General features: G+C 35.4%; 1 long non-coding RNA gene across 1 annotated transcript; it reads left to right on the top strand.

Annotated features, from left to right (window-relative positions):
- Positions 1-13,114: 13,114 nt before the first annotated feature.
- On the top strand, positions 13,115-24,592 carry LOC116791272. Its single transcript, XR_004358670.1, has 3 exons — positions 13,115-13,230; positions 22,508-22,575; positions 24,473-24,592. It is a non-coding gene; the product is annotated as an uncharacterized LOC116791272 (long non-coding RNA).
- The last annotated feature ends 486 nt before the right edge of the window (positions 24,593-25,078 follow it).

Below are 25,078 nucleotides of genomic sequence, written 5' to 3'. Positions count from 1 at the left end.
TTAACTGAAAACTAATTCTTAAGAAGTCCAGTTAGCTTGTGGCACTTTAAAAATGAATTTTAACATTACACTAATCTTTATTCCTTATGGACTTTATACTTTTTTTCTGGAATGAATAGGGAAAAAGTAGAAAACCTCATCTCTCTTGTCATTACGAATCAGTAAATTTATATTTTTAAATGAGTCATTTTGTAAGAGTCCAACATAAAATACTACTCTCAAAATTTAAAAGTTTATATTATGAACACCTCATTCATGCCTGATGTGGTGGCATAACTTTTATTTATATGCCCTGTACATATTCATGGTGGGTTGTGGGACTGGTATTTACATGTCTGCATGCATAAGACAAATTAGATGTAATTAAATGTTTTCCATGGAAAATGTTGTCCTCCCCATCTGCTTAGACTCTTCCCTAAAACTCCAGTGTCTGGGTTTGACACTTGGGATGTGTTAACTGTGTGTTAAGCGTGGACAATACAGATGGCATCTGATTATCCAAGCAGAAGAATTAAGAGGGGTTGAGTATAAAGTTGTGCATTTGCTATAGAAACTGGCTTACCTAGAAATCAGCATACTACCCCAATAGTGATTTTTTTCGTTACATGGTGAACAGCATTGCAAAATAAAGAATGTGGGTTTTTTGATCACTGTATGTGTGTGCAAGCAGGGTACTTTGTTGAAAGTTAAAGGCAAAAAGTAGATCAAGAAGAACCAAGGGACTGCATTTTCATTGCCTTTATCCTTGCAGGGAAGCAAGTCATACCTAATAAAGTATATTTAACTTCTTAGAAAGGCTATTTAGCACAGGTAGAATACCTGTGTCTAGTTATACCTACTATCTCTGGCACGTATCCCTGTGCATTTGTGCTGCTTGGATAGTGTGGAGCCAGCCAGAGTATCTTGAGCGACACCACATCCTGGCATGAGGATGGGAAATACACCCCGACTAACCGTGATAAAGATGCATCAATATTTGAATGATCATTCATAGGAATTGCAAATGATTGCCCCCTGAGGTATTCATCTACTGTCTCAGCATGATTTCAGGGAGCTCTGAACCTCTGTTTATGCTGTCTTTTGGCTCAGCTAGTCTATATCAATTCAAGAGGTCTGCATCAACCGTGGTCCCATGATACCTTTCGTAAATAGGATCACTAACCCCAATATGCTGCCCAAATAACAAGTAATAATAACAGTCAGTCAAGCCAAATTCCTCCTGTATTCCAGTGTTGGATATAACATTCTTCACAGCCTCCCGTACTGTTTTCCTCTTAAACCTCCTGAAAATGAAAGCATTCAGAACTCTTAAGAAATCAAACCTTATATCGAGCATAGTTTTTCCTTCTTTCCCCTGTTCTTCCAAGAGGTGTTGCAAAAGCTAACTTAAAGTTCACTGCAGACTGATTTGTTATATGCCTAGACTGAGATTTCAAAGTCATTAAATTACTTAGTCCTCTTATCCATCACAATTAGACACCCTAATATCTTCATGTCTAGACATATTGATGGACGAATAGTCACTATTTTCTCATAGAAGATTATAGTTAATAATTAGGATTAAAGCATTGACATGTATAATAGAAATTGCTTGAGCCAAAGAACTCCTTTATCATCTGAATTTGCTGTAGATGCATAGACAAATCATCAGTAGATGTGTTTGCTTCTATAAACTGCTTCATGTAGGACACAGTAGCTAATTACAAATGTCACTCTCAGCACAGAAGCAGAGATCCATCCCGGTTCTGACCATAAAGGTGGAAAAGCAGCTGAAAACAACACCTCAGTCAGACTGAACAGGTCTAGTTCTGAGTTTTGAACATATTTGGATGTTGTAATACCAGTTCTGCAGTTATGCATTAGTATATGTATTAACATAAGGGCATCTATCTCCTTCCCAAAATGTGATGGAACACTTCCTATATTTCTCTCTGTATTGCTTTGCATTATAGATTTGAGTAAAATCACACATTTTAAGGTCGCAGATCCAGATCTGATCCTGTTTACTTGGAAAGCAGGTTGTCTGAGACCATTCAGAAATCTCTCCCAGGAAGAGGGATTTCTTTGAAAAGCAGTGAATGAGACTTTGCTTACTGAGCTCCTCTGGAGGTAGAAAATCTGTGAGGGAGTTGACAAGGAAAAAAAATTGCAAAATTCAGTAACTGGTGTTATCTATGAAACTCTGAAACATTTGATAAAATACGATCATTGTAGAAATTGCACATGTGTTAAAAAAATAGAAAATAAACACTGGAATCAGTGACAGAATAGATGACAAAAACACCAAGCAGTGCTCTGTTGTTAACTCTGATCTTATTTGCAGTCACCAAGTGTAGCTATCTGTAAAAAGTTTAAATCAGAGTGATATCCTAAATACCTTTCTTATACTCGCTCATGTTCTCCTAAAAAGTTATGCTTTGTCCCTCTCATATACCATTCCCCAATTTTCAGTGAAAATCATCTATAACAAAAGATCTTCAAGCATAATAGAGGCAAAACAAAATGCAGTTGAAGTGTATAGTACAAATAATGCAAAAAAAAAAAAGAACTTTGTTTATATTTGAGCACCCTGAGAAATTAAAATAATCTTTATTTTATATATATATGTAACTTTTTAAAATCTGACAATAGGCATTTAGGAGGAAAACATCTTGGTATCATTAGCTGTTCTTGAAACAAAAAGCATTCTCTTAGATGCATGATTCATTTCAGTGAGTCCCTTGAAATCGGAGGGAGGTGAACATATTTATTAGGGTAACAGTGAAACTCCTGGTTGCCTTTGGTGCTTTGAAGAACTGGCAAGCAAAATCTTAATAGGGAGTACAAAGATTTTACTTCATGCTTGTTTGCAGCTCTGTCTCTTTGGTGAGATATAATGAGGTAGAATAAAAAGGAAAACAACTGCTGATACTTTAATAACCTGTCCTGTAGGACAGCTGGAATTTCAGAGCTTTAGGTCTGTATGCTATGCAAAGTATGACATTTATGAAGAATCTATCTTTCTGCCCTATTCTTTTATTCCTGTTTCTTTTTGGGTATTTTTCTTTGTGTTTTGGGTTTGTTTTTCCCCCCCTTATATTTCTTTACCTTTCCTACCAGGCACAGTCCACTTGAAAATTTTAAAATTATCCTCCCTCCCTTAAATAGAATATTGTACAGTATGCTGTTGTGCTAATCATAAAGGCACTTGCTTAGATTGTCATCTACAGAGGTTTGTGTAGCTTTTGAAGTTCTCTTAGATGTGGAAATGCTTCACATATCCTGAATACCTAAGGTAAAATCATTGGATTTCCACTCCTATCTCAGCATTTATTACCATTTCATACTTGCAGAGTAAATATCTCCCCAAATTGACAGGCAAGCTCTAGCTGCATGTATGTCAGTCAAAACCAAGAAATGAAAACTGTAGTAGAAAAGACTTGTTTAACCAGATTGATGTTCCTTTGATAATCTTCAAGACCTTTAATACATGGTCAAATTAGCAACAGCAGAAGTGGCTCTTTGAGTGCATTCTACATTTTCTCTATGAATGTGATAGGAATGTCATTTGACATATGAACTCAGAATAGTGAAATCCGTATTCTTGTATTTCTGTGAGGAGTGAAACCAGTGTAATGGAAAAATGAAAGGCAGAGGAGTCATTGCAAACAGATTATTTGGAGTTGACCATTGAAATAAGAACTGAGAAAGCGAATTAGCATAGAGTTCAAAAACATTTGTTCCAAATGTGATCTTTGGAGTAGTCTTTTCATTGTTTGTATAAAAAGATGCCTCATTTGATAACATGAGTAAAGACAGAGTCTTGATTATGGTAGACAGTTGACTTCTATAAAGCCCATCAGTGCACATGAGCTGCAAGGGTCAGTGCTAGAGAAAGCCAAGCGGGGGGGGGGGGGGGGGGGGGGGGGGGGGAGAAAGGGAAAATAAAAGAAAAAAGGCTGTGAAATGAGGAAAAAATTTTTTACTTGGGATTGTGAGGTAAGACTGATCTGGACACATCATTGTACAGCACAACCACCACCAACCAATCTCTACAGTTTCCACCTCAGTTCAACATAGCTCTGGGAGCACAGAATTGCAGGGAAGATCCAATGTTACCATTTTCAATATCTGCTACAGTGAACCCAGTTCTAGAAATCTGAAAGATTCATTCTGGTTTTGAACCACACATCCAAGGATTAAGAATGCACTAGTGAGTTCTTAAAATGTTGAAACAAGTTTTATAGGAGAAAATAAATGTTCTGAAAAAAATTGAAACAAAGAGGAATCAAACCTTTTAATTTCATCCGATTCTTGTATTCTATCTATTATTTCATTTTGCACCTGCAGAGTGATGTTATTATTATATGGCAATACATTAGTGACTGATATCATAGTAAAGATGCAAAAATTAAAGATACAAAGAAAAATCCCATGTAGATTCCATCTGCAAAGGTAGAACAGGGACCAGTATAACTAGAAGTGATTGAAAAGCTCCAGTACAGGTTTACATCTGACAAATATGAATGTCAGAAGAAAATTAAGAAAGGTAAAAACTTAAGAAATAAAGAGTTGTTGTCACATGTGTGAAAAACTGCAAAAGAAGTTGATAGAGAAGACTGATTTGGGTACTCGAATGTACAGAATTGAAAGAGTTCCTCAGTCATCTTCCCCATCCTTATATCTGCTGTTTGATCTTCTGCATATCCTGGGGCTTTCAGAGATTCAATTTATTCGATAAAATAAACAATATGATGCATTTCTAACTAGAAAATTACAAGGATATATTTACAGCAGTGAAGAGAAAGATATGAAAGGAATAAAGCAGTAGCAATTTCAGGAGTTTATAATAAAAATTGACACATGCTAGCTTCAGTCCTGGTGTTACCTTGCCTTTTCCAATTTGAATAGAGATGACAACTATAAGAAAATTTGAGAATAAGCTCATTCTTCCACGCAGATGACGTTGTTTTCTAAACAAGTTAATTTCAAAATTAAGAAGAGATGATATTGCAGATAAAGGCCTTAATACAAGGAAAAGAGGTTAAATGATTTGCTGAGAGTCTAGAAATGGTCTGTGGACAATTTCTGTCCTTACACTGCACACACTAAGAATAGTTGGCAGAATGTAATAGAGGTGTTTTTCATTTTGTAAACAACATATTGGCATCAGCACTGTAAACAACACATTGTCATTTAAGGAAAAGTACATTGTAAAGTAATGCTGTAAACATTGCACAGCATCATTCTGACCCAGTGTGACTGTGGGGGTGCTATGAAAAGGAAGAAGAAAAAGTGCCTTTTTAAGAATTATTAATCTGCCTGCTTTTGAAATTTTTAACCTTTAAACCAATATAAAGCCATTTTCTTATCCTTTAATCAACTTTCTAGCTTTGAATATTTGTTAGTGTTTTCCCAGATTTACACTTCTACTATTTTACTATTATTTTAGGTTGTCCAGTGATTCGGTAGCTGCTTGGTCAATAATAAAGAGCTTTTTTTCCTTACAAGAAAAAATCAAATCCTTCATCTAGGTCTTTGATTGCCTCTTTCTGTGGTATTTCGTTCTTTCTGCTCTTGTGAACATCCACTGAGATGGATTATGAAAAAATCTCAGTGCTTTGCTAGAGTATTAAGACTTTTCATAATGTAGGTAATTTAATTCATATCAGGAAGAGAAAGATTCTGTTTATTGCAACTAAATTTTTTGGTTCAAAGATCAAATTTAAAATATCTACTGGATTTAACCTCTCTCTGAGGTTAAAAATCTATATCAGTCTTTTTATCTTCATAAATAATTCTTCACTGTAATCCAGTTTGTTTGTACGAAATCAGAAACATCCAACAGATATAGATATTGTTATTCTATTATCGGTTTATAGATCTTGAGACTCTGGTTACCTATGAAGAATATACTGGTCAGGGTGTGGCTCATACTCCCTTTTGTCTCTTACATATATTACATGCAGATGTTTACTTGCATGGGTATGGTCTCATTTACAATACAAGTATCTTTTTTAATACTTTGCTGAGATGCACTTAGGTATATGAGGTGATATAAACATTTCTTATTTCATTTTGTTTCTGTTCTTCACCACACAAGTGCCTGAAAGTCCGTGTGCATGTGCACACCCTTTATTTTCTCACAAGGGGTTAGATAGAATTTTTGTTTTGCAGTTATACTGTGATTTAGAATCAGTAAAGAAATAGTAGTCCCCTACTCCATGTTAAACCATTAATGTTATATAATATCAACAATAGTTCTTCTGTTTTTAATAGCAGATATTTCAGTAACTTGAACATTTTTGTTTTAATTTCCTTTTTTTTTACCCCGAGTTAATGAAATATTTTGCACATAATCTAATCTAGCTATAGAATAATTTAATAGATACATCTTTTTAGAGTTTACCAAGTCTTTCATAATAAAGTCAAGCTAATGTATAAAGCCCTCACACAAAATGTGTGTACAGCATTTTATTCTTACAGCTAAAATATCTTATGTGTCCCCTACTAACTATTTTGGGGTTTTCATGCTGCTTAACACCAAATTGTATTGCAGATTGACAGAATACCTCTAATCAATCTTGTATGTAACCAGGCATTCTGTTACTGTGTTATGTAGATTATACAGCTGAATTTAAATCATAGTCAAGAGTAGCATCAGTTGATAACAACGTCTGCTCATCTGTAGTTATTACTGTACTTTTGGAGACAAAGGAGAAATAGCTGTTTGGGTTTCTGGTATTGATTCCTTTAATTGGAAAATTGGAAAAGTAGCTTAGAGTTCACTTTTTTTCTCTATCTCAAATAGCTTTAAATTGTCTTCCTAAAATGCCAAATGATCCTGAACCTCTTCTCGTTTCTATGACAACCTGGCTGTGGTGCAGTAGTAGGCTAGAGATTCTCTGAAGCTGTGGGTGACTTTGATCCTCCCTTCTTAAAACAAAAATATTTAATAAAGTGATTTTTACCAGATGAGCTCTTGGACCATTGTTTTAGTCTTTGGTTTTAGATATGCTGGTTTGCAGCATCTTGCCTATTTTCATATAAAACAGCAAGGAAAATACAAAATTGATGAGGCTCGGCTTAGGATACTTCATGCATAGAAAAAGTAATGTCTTCAGCTGTTTTTAACTAGCAGAAAATTAGCTTCCCAGACACTAGTAGCTATGCACTTCTTATTTGTCTAAAAGATACAGCTACTTTTAATTAAATATCATTTTGGGAGGAATATGTACTGTTCCTCAAGGAGAGCAATTACCCGGAGGCAAATATGGCTGGTTTTTTACTTTTTTTGGTATGGCTTGACACTGAAACACTTCTGTTTTCTGTTGGTTTTGCTTTTTGTTTTTTTTTTTTTTAAATCCTGCTTTTATGAACTTTCTTCTTCAGTTGAAGAGGTTAATATTACTATGCAGTAGTGAATGTGCACAGTCTGTATGAAGAGACAATATAAGAAAAGAGATATTGGGAGGCCAAATAGCTGCCAGGCCCTTCATGATGCATTGTGTTTGCCAGAAGCATTGTTTGCAGACTCAGGACCAGTGAATGACAGCACAGCATCATGTCAGTTAAACAGTTGCTCTTTCCATTAAATATTGCAAAATGGTTGGAAAAAAGAATGAACTTGATGGATAGTTCCATTCAAATTTACTGTGACTTCTACTCATTTTGAATGGGGCTCCAACAGGAATCATCCCCATTATGGCTTTTACCCTACTCTCTCCATGCAGAAGTGAACAGACTGTGAAGTGTTTGTGTTTCATTCCATTTATTGAGGCATTTTTGATGCATTGTAGTAATACTAATAATATACTCCTAATTAATTGTGTTCACAACACATGCAGAGAGTCAGATCCACAGCAGGTGAAAAATAAGAAAACTTTATTGCATTTTCAGCTGAGTGTTCCCAGGATATAAGACCTGCGAAGTAGTAAATTTTCCCTAATTGTAAGAACCTTTAAAGCTGAGCTCCTTTACCAGGAACAGAAGAGTATTGCTATTCAGCTCTTCTGTTTTGTTTGCCTCTTCCAAACTGAGCTACATTTTTGCTAGATTGGCTTTAGTCAGTCTGTATTCACATTAGATCCTTATATACTGGACCTCATTTCAGTAAAATGAAAATAAAATGCTTGGAAAATACTGGAGACTTCTGTTACCGTTTCAGCAGATCTAGTTCTGATGAATCACGTTATATTTTAGAAGGTAGATTATCAAAGGCTTAGATCTTAACAGGTAGCCATGATACTTGTGTATATTCTATTTGATTAAAATGTACCAAAGTTTGCTGTTAGGAATATCTCGCGAAGGACATAGGGCTATAGCCTGGTATACAGGGTACTCTAATCATCAAAGGTTGCAAACAAGCCATTTTAAAGCAATGATTGGTGTTAAGTGTATGTTAACTTCCTTGAATGCAGCTACTCTACAACATTTTTGTTGTTCTACATTGATCAAAATACACCTGCAGTTAAATTGGTGAAGTGTGCCAATAAATGTTTGTATTAGTAAGGGTATTTGTCACTGTTTTCAGTCTCTCAGTCCATTGAAAACAGGTAGTTTTAATGATGTTAATGGGATGCAGAGTGCATCAAATTCTCTCTATAATTCACCCTGAGTTATGGGATCAGAGACAAGGAAATAATATTTTGTTAAGAAAATAAATGTAGACAGTGTCAGAAACTAAATATTTAGAGCTCTGGCCTAGTCTCCGTGTTGCTAATGGATGGCTCATTCAGAGCTTTGTCTGCACTGCCAAAGAATGACAAGCTCATCCACTTATGTAAAGATGATTTGGCAAAGAATGGCCAAATAGGTATGTTTTCCTTGTAGAAATATGAATAAAGGTCTCTGATGAAGACACACAATCTGTGTAATGCCAAGAAACTGGAATTAAATAATTCAGATCATGGATATCTAAAATCTAACAGTCTTTCAGGTTAATTAGAAATTCATAAAATCAGAGGCCCAGATTTCTACACAGGGCTTTAATTTTCATTCTCCAGCCCAGTCATACCATCTCTAACTTTGTAGACACGTCAAGGAGCTCTCAAAAGCTGAAGGATTGGTAACAGTTTTTCATGAGATGCTCCTCTCAAAGAAGGATGGAGCAGCTTTGTCCCTTCAGGGTACAGTCTGAGCATACTGTGTACTGTTTTCACTTATTGTCAAAGGTCTCAAAGCAATGTACAGATCAATGCAGAATTCCCTGTTTACAGGGGTGAGTTGGTCTCTGGAATGAATCAACCAGAGATTGCTTAAGTAGGAAAATTTCTTCCCAAATTGCTGATCTTTTATTAAAGAAATGCTGGCAGCTGTCTCTTCTAGAAACAGAAACATCAGATGTTAAGGCAAATAGCTTGATTTGCATTGAATAGTGCTACCTTTTGAAACATACCACAACAAAATAAACTGACATTGTGGTTGTTGATAATTCAGAGCGGCTTCGGGAAAAAACATGTCTACAGTAAAAATGTTAACCAAAATGTTATTATTAAATGATGAAAGCCAAGTTACTCAGTTGTTGATCCTGCAAAAGCTATAAACTTCATAATCTGCACAGGGGGCTATGCAGACATGAACATCAGCAGGTGTTGGACCTGCCAGGGGTAAATCAAGGCAGTTGTTGGATATTGCCAGGTTATAGGTAACATTCACCATGTGGTGAACCCCATAGCTGACAGGGTAAAACACAGAATTGTTACCTGTGAAACAAATTTAGTTGACAAAACTAAAGTTGTCTGAGTTAAGAAAAATAATATTAATGAAATATTTTTCCACAGGATTTTGAAATATAAGCAGCATGTTGCTATGTGCAACTCCTGTTTATACATATACCTATGTGTGCCATATTTTATTTTAAACTATACATTACCTAAACATTTATACTCATTAGATAGGAGGTGCATTTTACCAGCAATATTATACTACCTGGCCTTAGGTGACTCTCCAGAGAATTTTGTAATATTCACAGCTGTCAGGTTTTTTAGGCTATCTGGTATTTTACAGTATCTGTCGCCATTTAACACATGTTTGAAAACAATAGCTTTTGCTCTCAGTTAAACAGCAGTTGTATTTTCAATTGATATGAACCATTATCTTCGGAATTACAGGGAAAAACACCTATATTATCAAAGAATCATAGAACAGGTTTTGTTTGGAAGGAACCTTTAAGACCATCTCATTCCAACCCCCCTGCCACAGACAGGGACACCTGCTAGAACAGGTTGCTCATGGCATATTACATGGCATACAGTAGATTGCAAAGAGAATTTAAATGCTATCCTCTCCAAAGGAATGCCTTTTGGTTCAAACATTTGACACAATATACTCATTTAAGGTATCTGACACCGGAGCAAGTCTTAATTTCAAAATGTAAATCTACAAAGTTTAGTGTGAAGCATTTCTGCTGTTATTTATTCCAAAGAAAGCTATCTCAGTAGAGCAAAGTTAAGCAAAACATGTGAATTACTTCCTTTTTTAATACCACACATAATTCATATTTGAGACAGATTGCTGAACAACATAATTGAATTGAAGAGCTCTGGAGGATTCATAAAAGAGATGCATGAGACATTAGATATGTAACATTTGCATAAACCTGCACGCTCAAAGATCATGCATTGCTTGAAATTCAGAATACCTTTCTCCTAAGCTGGTTATTTCATAGCTGATAATTTAGAGGTGAAAATATGGTTTGTCTTCAAGAGCTGACTTTTCAAATATCCTAAAATATTTGATTAACTAATAGAACCTCATACAATCCTCTCTATTATTCACCCAACTTATAAATTTAGAGGAGTAAGGATGGAGGGGTAGCACTGAAATGAAAGCCATGAAGCCAAAAATCCTCATCTTGGATCTGAATGCAACAGCTGGCATTCAGATTCCAAATTATTTTACTTCAGTAAGACCAGGTGATTTTCATGAACTTTTCATTTTGTTCATAATTTTACACAACATTTCAATTCTTATGTCTCTCTTATAGTATTTGTATTACAAATAATGCAAGTACTAAAAAAACAAACTCCTGACCCCTTAACTGAGATGAAAGGTTGCAATGAATTTAAATTGGAATTGCAGGCATGTTTCCACACCAAAAGCCCTCAAAATACTTACATGTTGGGCATGATGTGTATGGAGCTAAGGCCTTATGCAACTCTAGTAATTTTGTAAGAATTATCTACTCTGTTGATTTAAAACAGGGGAAAATGTGATTTTTTCCATCAAAACAGGAATCCAGGTAATCTGTTTTCCTCTGTGAGAAACCCTCTGTGCACTGCTTTTTAAAACAACTGGTTTAAATAATGGTATCAAATCCTACAAAACAAATATCTTAAGAGAAAATTTGTATATATAAACAGCTTCATATAATACCATGTCTTACATTATGTTCCATACATTACATTCTATAAATTTATGTAGCTTATTATTAGTTACTTCAGCATGTACAACCAAAATCTAAACACTGCTCAGCATTCCTTCTGCCACAATCAAGCCCTTACAAGCTAAACTTGTGCATTTACTGTTGTATTTTCAGTTTAAAGGTTATTATTTCTTTGGTAATTGATTTTTACTGGTTTTGCACAATTTGCATTAATTACAGTAATTAATGGTAATATTATTCTGCCAAGTATATCGCCTCCTGTGTACCCGAAAGTTGAGCTAGTGATAATTCATCGCAAGCATTGGAAAGGACAGATAATAGAATATGAATAGCTTATAAAAAAACTGGTCTTAAGTTTTTCAGTGATAAATTTTAATGGGGACAAATAATTAGAGCAATTACTGCAGTAAGAAGGGGTTTAAAATTCCATTTACTTCTGCCTTCCACATTGAAAAATAATTTAATTTTTCCATAAACCATAATACTTTGACTGCACAAGATCTATATTGAACACTGGTAGATAGAGCTAGAATTGGAGAGACGTAATGTGTTTTCCATATATTTTTTTTCTCTATGATGTGTTTGACAGCACTTATCAAAATGCTCTTGTGTGCAGTGAGATGGAAGATATTTCCTAAAACCCAGCAAACTTTTTGAAAAAAGTTACCTCTGTAGTATAGTCAGATCCACACCTAAAAACATTTTTACTTTTTTTACTTTTTTACTCTCTAAGGCATCTCTATCTCTGTCCCATTTTCAATTTTATAACATGAAAAGAGAGAGACTAATTGGAATATTTGGCTGCTGAGAGTACCATGAGAGGGAAGAAGAATGTTGTAAAAAATTGAAAATGGAACATATTAAGCTGATTAAGAAAAACAGAATGTGGCTAATAGTGGTTAGAGCAAAGGGGGCAGGTAGTGAGATAAATTAGACACTCAGAGTCAAGATTTTCAGGAGTCAATGAAACTTGAATTTAAGTTACCCATGCAAGTTTGCTGACTATGTTTTGGGGAGCAGAATATACTGCCCCTAGATCCAGAGAGTCTATGAAATGCTATTAATTCAAAGAATTCTTTGTTAAGTCTTCTCCACAGCTTCTCTAGAGTTTTTTAAGCTGCTACATGGTAGACTGTGTCAGGAGAATTTAGGTCTCTTGAATATATTTTTCTATTACTTTTCAGTTATTCTATTATAAAGTCTTAATAGTATCTTGGTAGCTGTGTTTCATTTTCTTGGGTTTTTTGATGGGTTCGTTCTGCAGCTTTTAAATATTTAAAAGAAAGATCACACCTTGGAAATATTTTATGTGATTGTTTCATTCCTTTCAGGAGAAAAACTACTGTATGTAAAAATGTTGTGAATCTGAATCTGGCAGCTAGAGCCAAGCATGATGGGAGCAGGTGCTCTACAGGCTTTGCCCTACAGCTCTGCCAACAGAGCTCACTTCAGTCCACCTCCTGTCATCTCATTACTTGCTGTCTCCTGGGCAGCCTGGCAACTGGGCCAGCTTTCTTTTACGTTGATAAAGAGAAAATTGGACTAGATTGCAGCTATTTAATTCATTTCACTGCTGAAACACATGCACCTGGGTATTGTCATGGCCCCAAGGGCAGCAGTGAGCTTTAAGTGCCCTGACCAGCTTCACCTGCCTCTGGCTGGTACCTCCACTCCCTTCCTTTCCATTTAGGTCTGCTTCCCTGGTCTCTGTCATAGATGTGTCCTTCTCTGTTTCCTATATAGATCATGTGGCCTGTCCTCCCTACTCCTGCTCTGTGGAGTGGTGCCAGCTAGTGCTGTACTCACCTCTGGCTCCTGCTCATCTTCCTGCATAGAGTTGCCTTGCTTCTGATGCTCCTTGAGAGGTATGTCTTTACAGAGACTCCAGAACTTTGCAGTTGTATACAGAAAGCTCAGAAATGCTAGAGAACGTATACAGGCATCATTTTGATGTAGAAAGGTGGAAGACACTTCCTACAGATAAGTAGTTATAGCATTTTATTTACTTTGTAACCCCCTAGGTAGTTTCGAATACGTAAGCTTAAGTGACCAACTCAGCATCATGAAAAAGCCATGTGGCTCAGGGCAGAAATTCAGTCATAATCCCCTTGTTGCACATCTGCTCAGTGAAGTGGATTCATATGAGAAAACAGGCAATTAAAAGTTGTTAGTGTTGATTTTATAGGTGGTACCGAGAATTCGTGCAATATCTGTCTAGTTCAAGTTTTCTGTATTTGCATCTATTCAGAAAACAGGCATTCTAATGTAGGAAGGAAAAACATTTATAACATATTTGGTCATATGTTTCAGTGCCTTTACTGTAAAATAAATGCAACTAATCTTTTCTCCTCAAACACTTGTGAAATCTAAAAACAAACAAAAAAAGGCAACTCTTAGAAGAAAACTTTCTTAAGTATTTGCTGTTAAGATAAGCTTGCACCTGTCTTTTGACAAAGGACATAGTCTCTAACTGATATATGTTCACATACTCTGTCTCCTCTTTCTCCAGCAATACTGGCTTCCTGCAGCATGGTTCCTTTAAACTTGTGCTTAGCTATTAATTATACCCTCAAGATGTTAAAAGCCTTGGAATCTAAATATGCAAGTTTTGCTCGGTATTAAAAAAACCCATGTGCTCAAGAAGGAATCAAAGAATAGGGCAGTACTCACAGCCAATAGTTTGGGCATTATTATGTGTCCTGTTAGTCTCACCTTCTGGTGTGCTTAGTCCTTGCAGCGAAAAGAAAATGGCAAAATAAAACTAATGTTTATGTGGCCTTACTGTATCCCTTCTTTCAACATCATTGGACAGACTGGTGCTTCTTAAGCTGAATTCATGTTAATTTTCCGAGAAGCTGTATGCTATTTGTTTAAGAAAACCCAGCCAGAAATCTCGATTTGTAGCAATTTCACACCCACTCCCCCAGACCAAAGTTTGTTGATCAGCACAAAAGCAATGTTTCCAAACTCAAGTGTTCGGAAGTGCTCTGTGCAGAGTCTCTGCAAGGTGTTCATCACAGGAGGTGCCTCACTGATATTTCTTAACTAGGTACTTTTAAACCATTCTGGTTTGAAATCTCTTACCATTATTCATTTAATTTCTGGTAGTGTAGTTTACTGCAGTTCATATGAACCAGTGCCAAAATAGATGTAAATGTACTCAATTCTTTTTGTCTTAATATCCTCTTGAAGATTTCATTTTTAATCAAAACTATCCTTCCTAAACCTCATCTACCTTCCACTTCTTTCCCCAGAGGCCTCATTTGGGGCCCATTGAACTCAGAGGGAACACTGTGTTGTAAAGGCTTCGAATCAGCTTTCAATACTACATTTCATGTAGAAAAACAAAAGCCAGTAACTTTTCCTTTTTTTTTTTTTTAAAAAAAAAGAAAAAAGGCCCACACTTGCTTTGAATAATGTGCATTCATTGAAACCATACAATGCCTTGTTGAATTCAGTTGTATGTTGGGTAATGGAAAATAATTATTTCTTACAGGTCAGAAAACAATCTTCAGTGGATGTCTGCTGCTCTGTGTTGAACTGTTAAATGTTAAATACAGCAATTTTTATAGTGTAGCAGCATTTTTTGTAAACAAGAGCAAAACTATTTTTCAGCATGAGGGCTTTTGTTCTGGTTTTGCAAAAAGAACCCTCAGAATTACTTATAGACCCTGAGGGGGAAAAATCTGGCACTCGTAATGTCTTAAAACCCGCTATGCTGTAGTACAGTCTCTGTTGCAGTACAGTGGATCTGCAGTTGTTTGGGCCACAAATGGTTAATTTGAAGCAGCTGTCCATGCTGGAACCTTGCTTCCATAGGGAACATCCTGCATGTAAAAATAGGAGTAAATACCTTTGAGTACTCTCCTTCTTGTAGCATTTCTCTGTCCCCAGGTACGGTCCAGGCACACGTCACAGACTAAATTGGAGTCAACACATCCCAGGTGATTCCAGCAAGTCATCTTTATCAGATATGTTTTGCTTATAAGAGCAAGTATTTTTTTATAAGCAACAACATTCTGAGAAGAAATGGGTGGAATGTTGGTTTAGGTACTTCTTCAGTTCCAAACTGACCCATTATCAGATAGGTGACAACTTTAAATGCCATTAAATTAGAACTTGTCAGATACTTAATAGAGTTTTCTATTTGCAAGTCTTATGTATGTAGGCCTTTTCAGTTTCCTCAAAGTACTCACATTCTTTTAAGATTAAGTTTTACAAATACATTTTCCTCTTTATTTGTAAACTGTTTTCTCTAACAAATAACTACTGATGTTCGTTGCTGGTGTCATGGGATATTGATTTTGCTTTTGGAGTGGTTTACTCAGGTTTTTTTTAATACTAGAAAAATTATTAATGTCTGAAAACTTTTATTGCAAGTTCTTTCCTTAAATGAATGATTTAAAATAACAAAAAATCACTAGTGTTTTGGGTAACCGTTGTTACTCTCAACATTGCTGAAGTCCATAGTATCAAGAATATGGACAATATGGAATCATCCGTGCCTGTAAACACTGGCAAGTTCTACTAGTGCCTTCAGATCACCATTTGGTTTCATAAAAGTTAACTTGGAACAAATACCTTGGGAAGAAAAAAGCAATTACTGCAGTTGACCTCTGTGTAATTTCATTTCATGATGACTTCTTATTTCTTCAGTTCTAACTATGCAGTTAACAGAAAAAAAGAAGTAAAGGGCAATCGATTTCCTGCCAATAACCCAGGGGTCAGAATTTCAGGCAAATTAGATAATGACCAAAGTCTCTAAAGCAGAACCATAGTAAAAATGGAATTTAAGAACTAATAAAAGACATTTATAAAATTATGTGCAGGAACTGGAGGTACTTTGGAAAAACCAGCATTCTTTCAATTAGGCACTCTTAGAAGATATAAATGACCAAGTAATCCCTTTGGGGAACCAAAGTCTGCAGTCTGGGTTTGAAACAGTCACATTTGTCCACACAAATGTGATGTAGTTTTGAATTATAGATTTTAAAATCACAATCCAAGATCAAGGAAGGAGTATTTTTTTTTTCTTGGAGCTACAAGCCCTGTGCACCGGATAATGTCTTTATATAGGGTAAGCAGAGATAAACACAGTTGCTTAACTGGTCTCCTCAGCTTTAAGTTATACAATATGGCAACAGAATGATGGTAAAATTACAGTATATTTCTCACTTGGCTGGGTTTTTTTGTATGTGGTTTTCTGGGTTTTTTTTGGAGGGGGGTTGGTTTGGTTTTTTTTTTTGAGAGGGGGTGGAGAGGAGGCTCTTGTGTTTATTGTTATGAATATGTTCCCTTTTGTGTGATTTGTAGGGTTTACACTGCAAGGAATAACTGGTAGCAGACTTGTTAAGTAACAGTAAAGTGACAGAAAACAAAGGATGTAGCAAAATATGTTTATATGACCACAACAAGATAATCTTAATGACGAAACAGAACAGCTCTGTTGTCTTCAATGAAAAATATGAATTTAATTGTCTGACTTGATTTTTGTAAGTCTAAAATATGACCACATGGGTGTAAGCTTGATTTTTTTTAAGTGAAGTTTCAGAAAATGTGTAAGGTACAAAAAGCCTAATATTTTGGTTACATAACTGTCACTATTACAGCAGACTTAATGGGGTCAGAATAGCATTTGTTTGCAGAATAATATGATGTCTGGTCTAATAAATGACCTGGAGAAAGATGGTGTAAGTGTATTCTATTCTGACAGTTTTGTTGTGATTATGTGATATGGCACTGCTATAGGACAAAGTTCAAACACACACCAGAGATGAGTCTGATTATCCAGGCCCTAAATAATTTCATTTAGATTCAGTTCAGAGCAAGTCATGTTACCAGATTTCTGAAAAATTCTAGGATGGGAGGTTTCTTTCACTTGAAGGTCAGCTGTGGTCCTTCTGGTTTATAGGACTGTGGAATATCATCCAGTATGTCACCATAACCCTAAGTGAAGAACAGTTGTGTTTGGGCCCAAGCACAGGTCCTACTGTGGAAAACAAGGCAAGGTGGAAGAGAGAGAAACATCTCTATGCTGTTCTAAGGCAGAAATAAAGTCTTACTTGGTTTTTACTCTTCATCCACCACTCACTGACATCTGCATTGTCTAGAATAATACGTTAACACTTGCATTTACTGCCTGAGCTGAGTGCCATGCACTGTGGGAAGCTCACAGAACTTACTCAGCAATCAAGATGTATACCAAATATGGGGAAAGCAATTACATTATAATAATGCAATATAATAAATTAAGGTCATATTGACTCCAATGAATTTGAATAATTTAATACCTCTGAAAACCAATATCACACACCTATTGAAACATTCATTACAATAAATTGTTTAGGCTGTATAAAAAGCTTATAATCCAGCATGAATATTAACAACCTCTATTTCCCAGGCAGCTAGACAACAATTAAAACTGATGATTTTGTATGTAATATAGAAATTACATTCTTAATGGTAGTAAATTTTTTATTGCAGTGAAGATGTAAAAAACAGATATGTACTGGCAATTATGAACTGCAGCAAGGTATAGTGTACAGAACAGTTTCTTCCTAAGTTAATAATATCATTAGCAATTTTTTTTGAGGAGTTGCAATGGTTTTTATAGCCTATTTTTAGGGTTTTTTTTGCTTTAAAAGTAAACAAATAAGTAAGAGGTCCACTGTTGGATCTAAGACAAAAAAGCAAGAATTGACAGTGGTAATATGGTTAATGACTTAAACACACAGGTTTGTATTCAGTTGAGGTCTTTGATGAAAGTATTGTATTTCTAAGCATCTTCTTTTTTTTTTTTTTAATATAGTCTGCTTTAGAGCTTGTCTTCGTGCAGTACAGCTACAGAGTGGCTCAGAGTTTGCTGTTATACTCTAATAAAAGAATCAAATATGCTTTCTTCAAATTTCCTTAACTTTAGTTAGAAGTAAAAAAAATATTTATTTCAAATATTCTGGTGCATGACACTTCTGTAAAGTTACTGGCAGAGCTGTACTAAATCATTTGTTAATTGTATTTTTAAGAATTTCTAGTGATAGATGGACAATAGTAGATCTTTCCCTCAATAGGCACTTCAGAAAATGTATCAGAATACTAAGTTCCCTTATTTCTTGGCCACACTCAATGGCTTTATAACTGCACATATTACAATGGTCAAAGGGTTGCCCTCTTCATTCCAGGAGTAGAAAAATGTTTAATATTGGTTCTATTTCAACTAGAGTTAGAGGGAAAAATCGCTGTTGTTTCACACTTAGACATTAAGCCTTGGGCATTTGTGTGTTTGCTATGTATGGCTTATTAATGCATGACAACAGAAAAATACATTCTATATATAAAATTCACTTCCAGTATCGACTTATGGAAAGCACAGCAAAATGCAGTTCAAGACATGAATCTTAGTTATTTTTTATGGCTGTACGACAATTCAGTGCAGAGGATCAGAACAGTTGTAAAACTGTGAGCTCCATACATATCCCAGTGAAGTGAAGGTGAGCACAGCTGATGCTCCTGAAATCCGTAAAGAGTTTTGGAAACTCTGACAGTTTACAAAAGGAACATTACTTACAAATATACAATGTCTCTAAATGATTCCATTAGGGAAAAAAAAAAAAAGAAGAAAAAGAAAAGCAACTAGAAAGATGTATCTGTCTCACTGCCTTGGTAGCTGGGCTATGCAGAAATCTGTCTTTATAATATTCATTTTAAGAACAGGTGACATTTATAGTTTGTTTTTACTGTTCAGGATGAAAATGCATAGAACAAGCCAGAAGAAAATATTTCTCAAATACGTGAAAAAGTGCACCTTTTTCATGAATTATTTATGAAGATTTAGGAATCCGCTCCGTGCTTTAAAATTACTGGGGAAAGTGCCTCCCAATAAAAACATCAGTCAGAATAGGTTCTTCCTTTCCATCTGATCTTCTGAATGATGCAGGTCATCACAGAGGGTGCCAGCCTGTGATCTAACAGGCTGTGGCTAAAGTAGTAGCTTTGTTGTCTTAAAAGAGACATTGATTCCCAAAGGGAATGAACTTGATACTCTTCATGCCAGAACCTGATGCTCTGGGTGCAAAAGGTTTTAGCCAATAAAATCTGTCAGTTCAAGCCCTTCTGTAAAGGTACTGCCTTATACTGATACTTAGGGAAATATAACTGAGCTAAATGAAGACTTTATTTTGCTGTATTAGAGGAGTCATATAAATGGAAACAAAGAGGATGCATTGTGCTTTGTTTTTGTGGAATGTGGCTTGGTGTTTTCACCAAAAAATAATGATGTCCCAGAAAAGTCAATTTTGCGTTGACAATTATTTCAGTAAAACAAGATCTCCTCAAGCACAAATTAAAGTTAAATAAAATTAAATCTGAATGCAGTTTGATTAACACTTGTCAAGGAAAGGGGAAAAATAAAAATTTCTTCATTTACAGGAAGTACTAAACATATGGACAATGAGACAATTCCAGTAAATTAGCAGCCTGGTTAATTAATCAAGAATTCATCTCTTGGGTAATTGCTGAAACTGAAAATGTTGACAGCCTATTACTGAAATCTCTGTAGGATCCTAATGTAGAGTTGAGGGATTTTTCTGTTCATCTGAATGACTCCCTAGAGTCAAAGAAAAGAAGAATGTTGGCTGCCACCCTGTAGTTTGCCAGGAAAGTGTTCTTTGCCATTAAATTATAAGAAAATAAGGAAGAATTTTAATTTAGAAAAGGCTGTGTTGACATTAGCCTGAGATCTAAGTTTCTAAGTAATGGGATGCTAGATATCTGCAATGTTTTGTCTTTTCAAAGTTAGATTCTGTGTCTGTTGCCAGGAAAAATCACACGTATTTTTAATTTCTTTTTTTTTAAAAAATGTATCTGTGAGATAACTGCATGATAAAAAGTGCTCAGGTTGTGCAAAATGGGCCTCTCTGCAAAAGAAAGATCAGTAATGTGAAATATAGTTAATTCACTTTCTTATTGTGATCATCTGTAATAAACAGCATCTACCACAGCTATAGCAAATGTGGCAGATACTGTGCAACTTAAACAATGTTACAGGTGTGGGGGGGGTTATCAATATCTTTCATTACTGCATGTTTGTTTTGTGCTCATCTAATTCTTTATGTTGTTGCTATATATCTTTTGGATTGTAATCCTGACAGTAAATGACAGTGTAGGAGCCAAACTGGAGTGCAATTTCAATTTCTAAATCCATAAGTAAAGTAGTTGTCAGAACAAAGTTTGAAAATTAATGTATTTTTCTATAAATAATGCAATTCTATCTTACAGTGTAATTTTCCACAGTATTAATCTTTAATGATCAATTATTTCCACATTTCTTTTAACCATAGTTTTACACAGGAAAAAACCTCAAAATAAAGTTACAAACGGTATCTGGTATCCCCACCTCCTGCATTACCATGCCCTTTCTTTTTAATGCTTGCCAAATGTCTTCTGTCTAGGAAGACATTTTATGGATTAAAAACAAACAAACAAACCCATAGAATCAGTAAATTGGAATTAAAAAATATGATTCAGTAGCACCTAGCATTGCAGATTAGATAAAAATTTCTTGTATACTTGCATTACAGAATGGTCAGGTTTGAGAGACTAAAAAAAATTAAGATTTTGTGTTAGGGGGCTTTTTTCTCCTGAAGTTATTCAGCCCACTGAAAAGTAATCTCCCCAAGAGATCAATACTTTCCTCAGTGTGCTTGATTGACTTACCCTTCCGAACATAACCAGAAGAAAATAAAAACCACAGACAGCTTTCAAATCCAACTGGGCCATAAATGAGTCAACATGTCCATTAAGATACATTGACTTTCCATCTATTCACATCTGTAGTAAATTCAGATTAAAAGCAGGAAGCTGTTAACTTTGTCTTAGATGACACTATTAATACACCACACAGTAAGCTGTTTTTACATACTATTTTCTGAAACTTCATTTTTACTATTCTTGCCATGAAACAAGTGATCTTAGATGATTGAAAAAATTAGCATCTTACTAGGGAGAATACTATTAGTGAATTGAACATATAATTCAGAGTATAAATTTTGTAACATTTTATATCCTTATCTCTTTATAAACATGATTATCCAAGCCTTTTCTATCTCTAACTGCTATTAGCTCATGGTTCCAAAACCTGTGTTCATGGAAAAAACTTAGGGATCTGACTACGCAAGAATTATTTCAAAACTTCAGTGATAACGTTCTGAGAAAAACTGTGGGTTACCAAAACCACATGGTTCTTTCCTATTCCATGAGTTTTTTCCCATTCACTGAGCACACACAGACCTTACTCTTAACAGGGACACGCTGAGGACGTGGCTTTCCATCTAGTCAGAATTGGTGCTCTCTATACTTGTCACATTGGGTCCAAAATCCAAAAGCCATATGCATGTAACATGCAACATTAACAAATAGACATATTACTCTCAGAAGGCCTTGGTAGGTAAAGAAAGAAAAAAGTCTTCTGTAAACAGTTCTGAGCCTCAGCTATTGACCACCTGCAGGTATTTCTGGTGTACCACTCATACAGATAATTAGAAGAACTATTTGCTTTGTTTCTCACGTTGTAGCCCACAGTCGTTCTGAACTAAACATAGTCCTAAACCCGATGTTGGAACAAAGTCTTGTTGCATAATCTGAGGTAGGATGTGTTCCCTCCCTTTTTAATGAAAGCTGGCTATCATAGCTGAATGGATAGTGATTAAATATAACACTCCATGAACTAACTAGTGAAGTGATTTCAAATGACTTAATTCAAATGGTGAATTATTTAATTCCTAGAAAAAATGAGTAATGAATTAGCTGTCTATATATGCTCAATTACCATCCAAAATTTAGAATAAGATCTTGTTAATGATTTCCTCAGGTCCTTGCTATTTGCATTTAGCAAAGCAGTGAAATGAAAGTAATAATTTGAAATGGGTAGCACATACTCAAGTTGCCTGTGCCTTTATGCTGCTGCACCAAAATCTACTCTGACGTGAAGGAGAGAAAAGAAAACAGAGTGGGAAAAGGCAGACATCTCAACTGAGTGATATACATGAATGATGCAATGCTTTGCCAATAAAACAATAACAAATAATATCTAGTAATTATTACTAATGTGCTACTAGCAGAAGAAAGTTCTTATGTTTTGCCTTATAGCTCATTATATTCTAACCCAGTGTGTTCTGAATAATGAAATTCCCCAGAGGAGTAACTTACATAGATAGGTGTGTTACTTATTTTGAACCTGATTTCAGTATGTTGATTGTTTTCTGTTTTGGGATGTGGTGGTTTAAGTAGAGATAATATTTCTTCCAAATAGTATGCTATCGTAATTTTTATGGGGAAGAAGCATTAAGAGTCAACAACTGTGATACAACGTTGAGAGGATATAGATTTACTGAATTATGTTGGGTTTGAAAAGGTAGAGGGGAAAAGTACCACTTCTTCCCTGAAAGACAAATATGATGTTAACTGTATGCATTGTGTTAGAACCTGTTGTGTTAAACCTGTAGCATTCTTTACTGAAAAAGCTTTTACAGTAACTTTATATATGTTACTGACTGTGCTATGAGTAGAAACACTACAGCTATCCATAAGCTGCTATCAGATAATCCATCTGCTTCATGCATATAAAAATCTTCAAATGAGAAAAGCTACACAGCTTTGAAATGGGAGGCAACATAACTCTTGCTTAACTGCCCTCTGTGGATTGTCTGTTGCAGAATGCCTGCTAATGCAAGACTGTCAATCAATACTTAAATGGGGACATTAATTAGCTCAGAATAGCTACTCATTTTTGGTTGATTATTGTTTCAAATGTTTTATCTTCAGATAAATTATTCATGAATTAATATGGTCATCCTTTCTTTAGTTCTAAGGAATTAATAATACCTGACAAGTCACCAATCTTTTGAGTTTTCTTCATTGATCATTGTACAGTGTTTTGTATTCCACCAGCTCATTTCACCTTTTCTTGAAGGAGATGCATGGCAGGTCATTTTAAATAATCATTACACAGTAAATGCTTTACACTTGACAGCATCAGCTTGAACACTTTACAGGATCGCTGTCATCTCACCATGACATGTGAGAGAGAGGAGATAAACTTAAGTCTTCCTTAAGTGATATATTTTCTTGGATTTCTGCTGTTAGTTACTTCGGATCGTGCTATTACTTGAATCTGTAACAATGTCTCAGATACTTCAATGAAGGACTGACAGTTCAGCCTCCAGGGAGGAAAAACTTAGTGAGTGCTCTGTGGTTTGAGATGATCAGAGAATCACAATCTGTGAGATAAGTAAAGGGCTAGCAGAATATGAGAAGGAAGCTTGTGAAATTAGGAAAAGGCTGGGGATAGGAAAATGAATAGGCAAAGTTTGAGAAAAGATTACATGGGTGACTGGTGAATTTCCATTGGGTGTCAGTGAAGATTCTACAGACTGAACATAAACTTGGAAAAGCTGAGCTTGTTTTTGTATGTGAACCTACTTTTGCCTTGATTTTTCAGGTTTGGGAGGAAGAAAAGCATACCTAAATTTACACCAATGGTAATGAAATGTAGTTTTTGGAAAATGAAGGAATGGCTTGATTCCCAAAGGAAAAAAGAACTGTGCTATAGAGAAGAAATGGCCCTATATCAGAGTATTTTGGGGGACTCGTTGTTTTATTAGCAAAATATTTTTTGATCAGGGGTAAGTAAGTTGCTAGATGACACTGTACAGCTATCTTGCCCTGGTTGAACAGGGTAGATACTTTTCAGTGGAAAGTCAATTCATAAATGTTTTGTGAAATATCCCAAAGGTGCACAGCATTTTCTTGTAGATCTAGAAACCAAATGAAATTTGGATCCAGTGGGATGGGATTTCAGACTTGTATATTAGTTTGCAGGACAAGTGCACTTCTTGAAGAAAAACAAGCAGTCTCTTGGAACAGTCCTGTGTTTAGGTCACTTGTAAAGAAGGTGCTCTACACTTAGTTCTAGAAGTAGATTGCATGTTGTTTTGTGGATACTGTTGCTGCCAGAAATACCAACCCTTATGCTACATTGCCAAAAGTGCTAATTGACTGTAAGTATGTTATTCTTCCTGGGATGTAGTGCTAACTCCTGTTACTGGTACCTAGGGAGGCTTGTTAAAAACTTTTCTTGACATGACCACCTGCTGAGAGTTGATTTAGAACACTGTCACTTACTTTCAGTGAAGTCCAGCTTTGATGAGGACAAACAAAACGCATGACAAGAACACTAAGGTACTGTCAGACTAACAGTAGCACTGCAGTGTATGTAAGTTTTTGCATGGAAGTCTTGATGTAATTTCTGTTCAAAGAATGGATTTGGTCCCCCTGGGGAATCATATATCCAAAATGTCTTTCACGGACTTTTGCACAGAAGTTGAAGTCATATTATATGCTTTAAAAGCAACCAGCACATTTGCAATTATTTCAAACAGAAAACATATTGAGAGCCTGCTGAAGTACAGCTTTCTGTCCTTTGGGATTTAATTTGCTTAGAAACAAAACATTCCCCTGAAGATAAATAGCAAGAGGCATTGATTCTACTAACTGGAACAACGCTTCCAAATTAATTGAAAAAGATTTCCTAAAACTACTGCAACACTTCTACCAATTAAAAATATGTCCTGATTGGAAAATTTGGTGCTCAAGAATTATAGTCACAGCACATTGAAAACTTATCGAATTAACTTTTAATTAAGCTATTTCATATCAAAC

This window comes from Chiroxiphia lanceolata, chromosome 9, assembly GCF_009829145.1.
Source record: "Chiroxiphia lanceolata isolate bChiLan1 chromosome 9, bChiLan1.pri, whole genome shotgun sequence".
NCBI lineage: Eukaryota > Metazoa > Chordata > Aves > Passeriformes > Pipridae > Chiroxiphia > Chiroxiphia lanceolata.
This window is presented reverse-complemented; position numbering and strand designations above follow the sequence as displayed.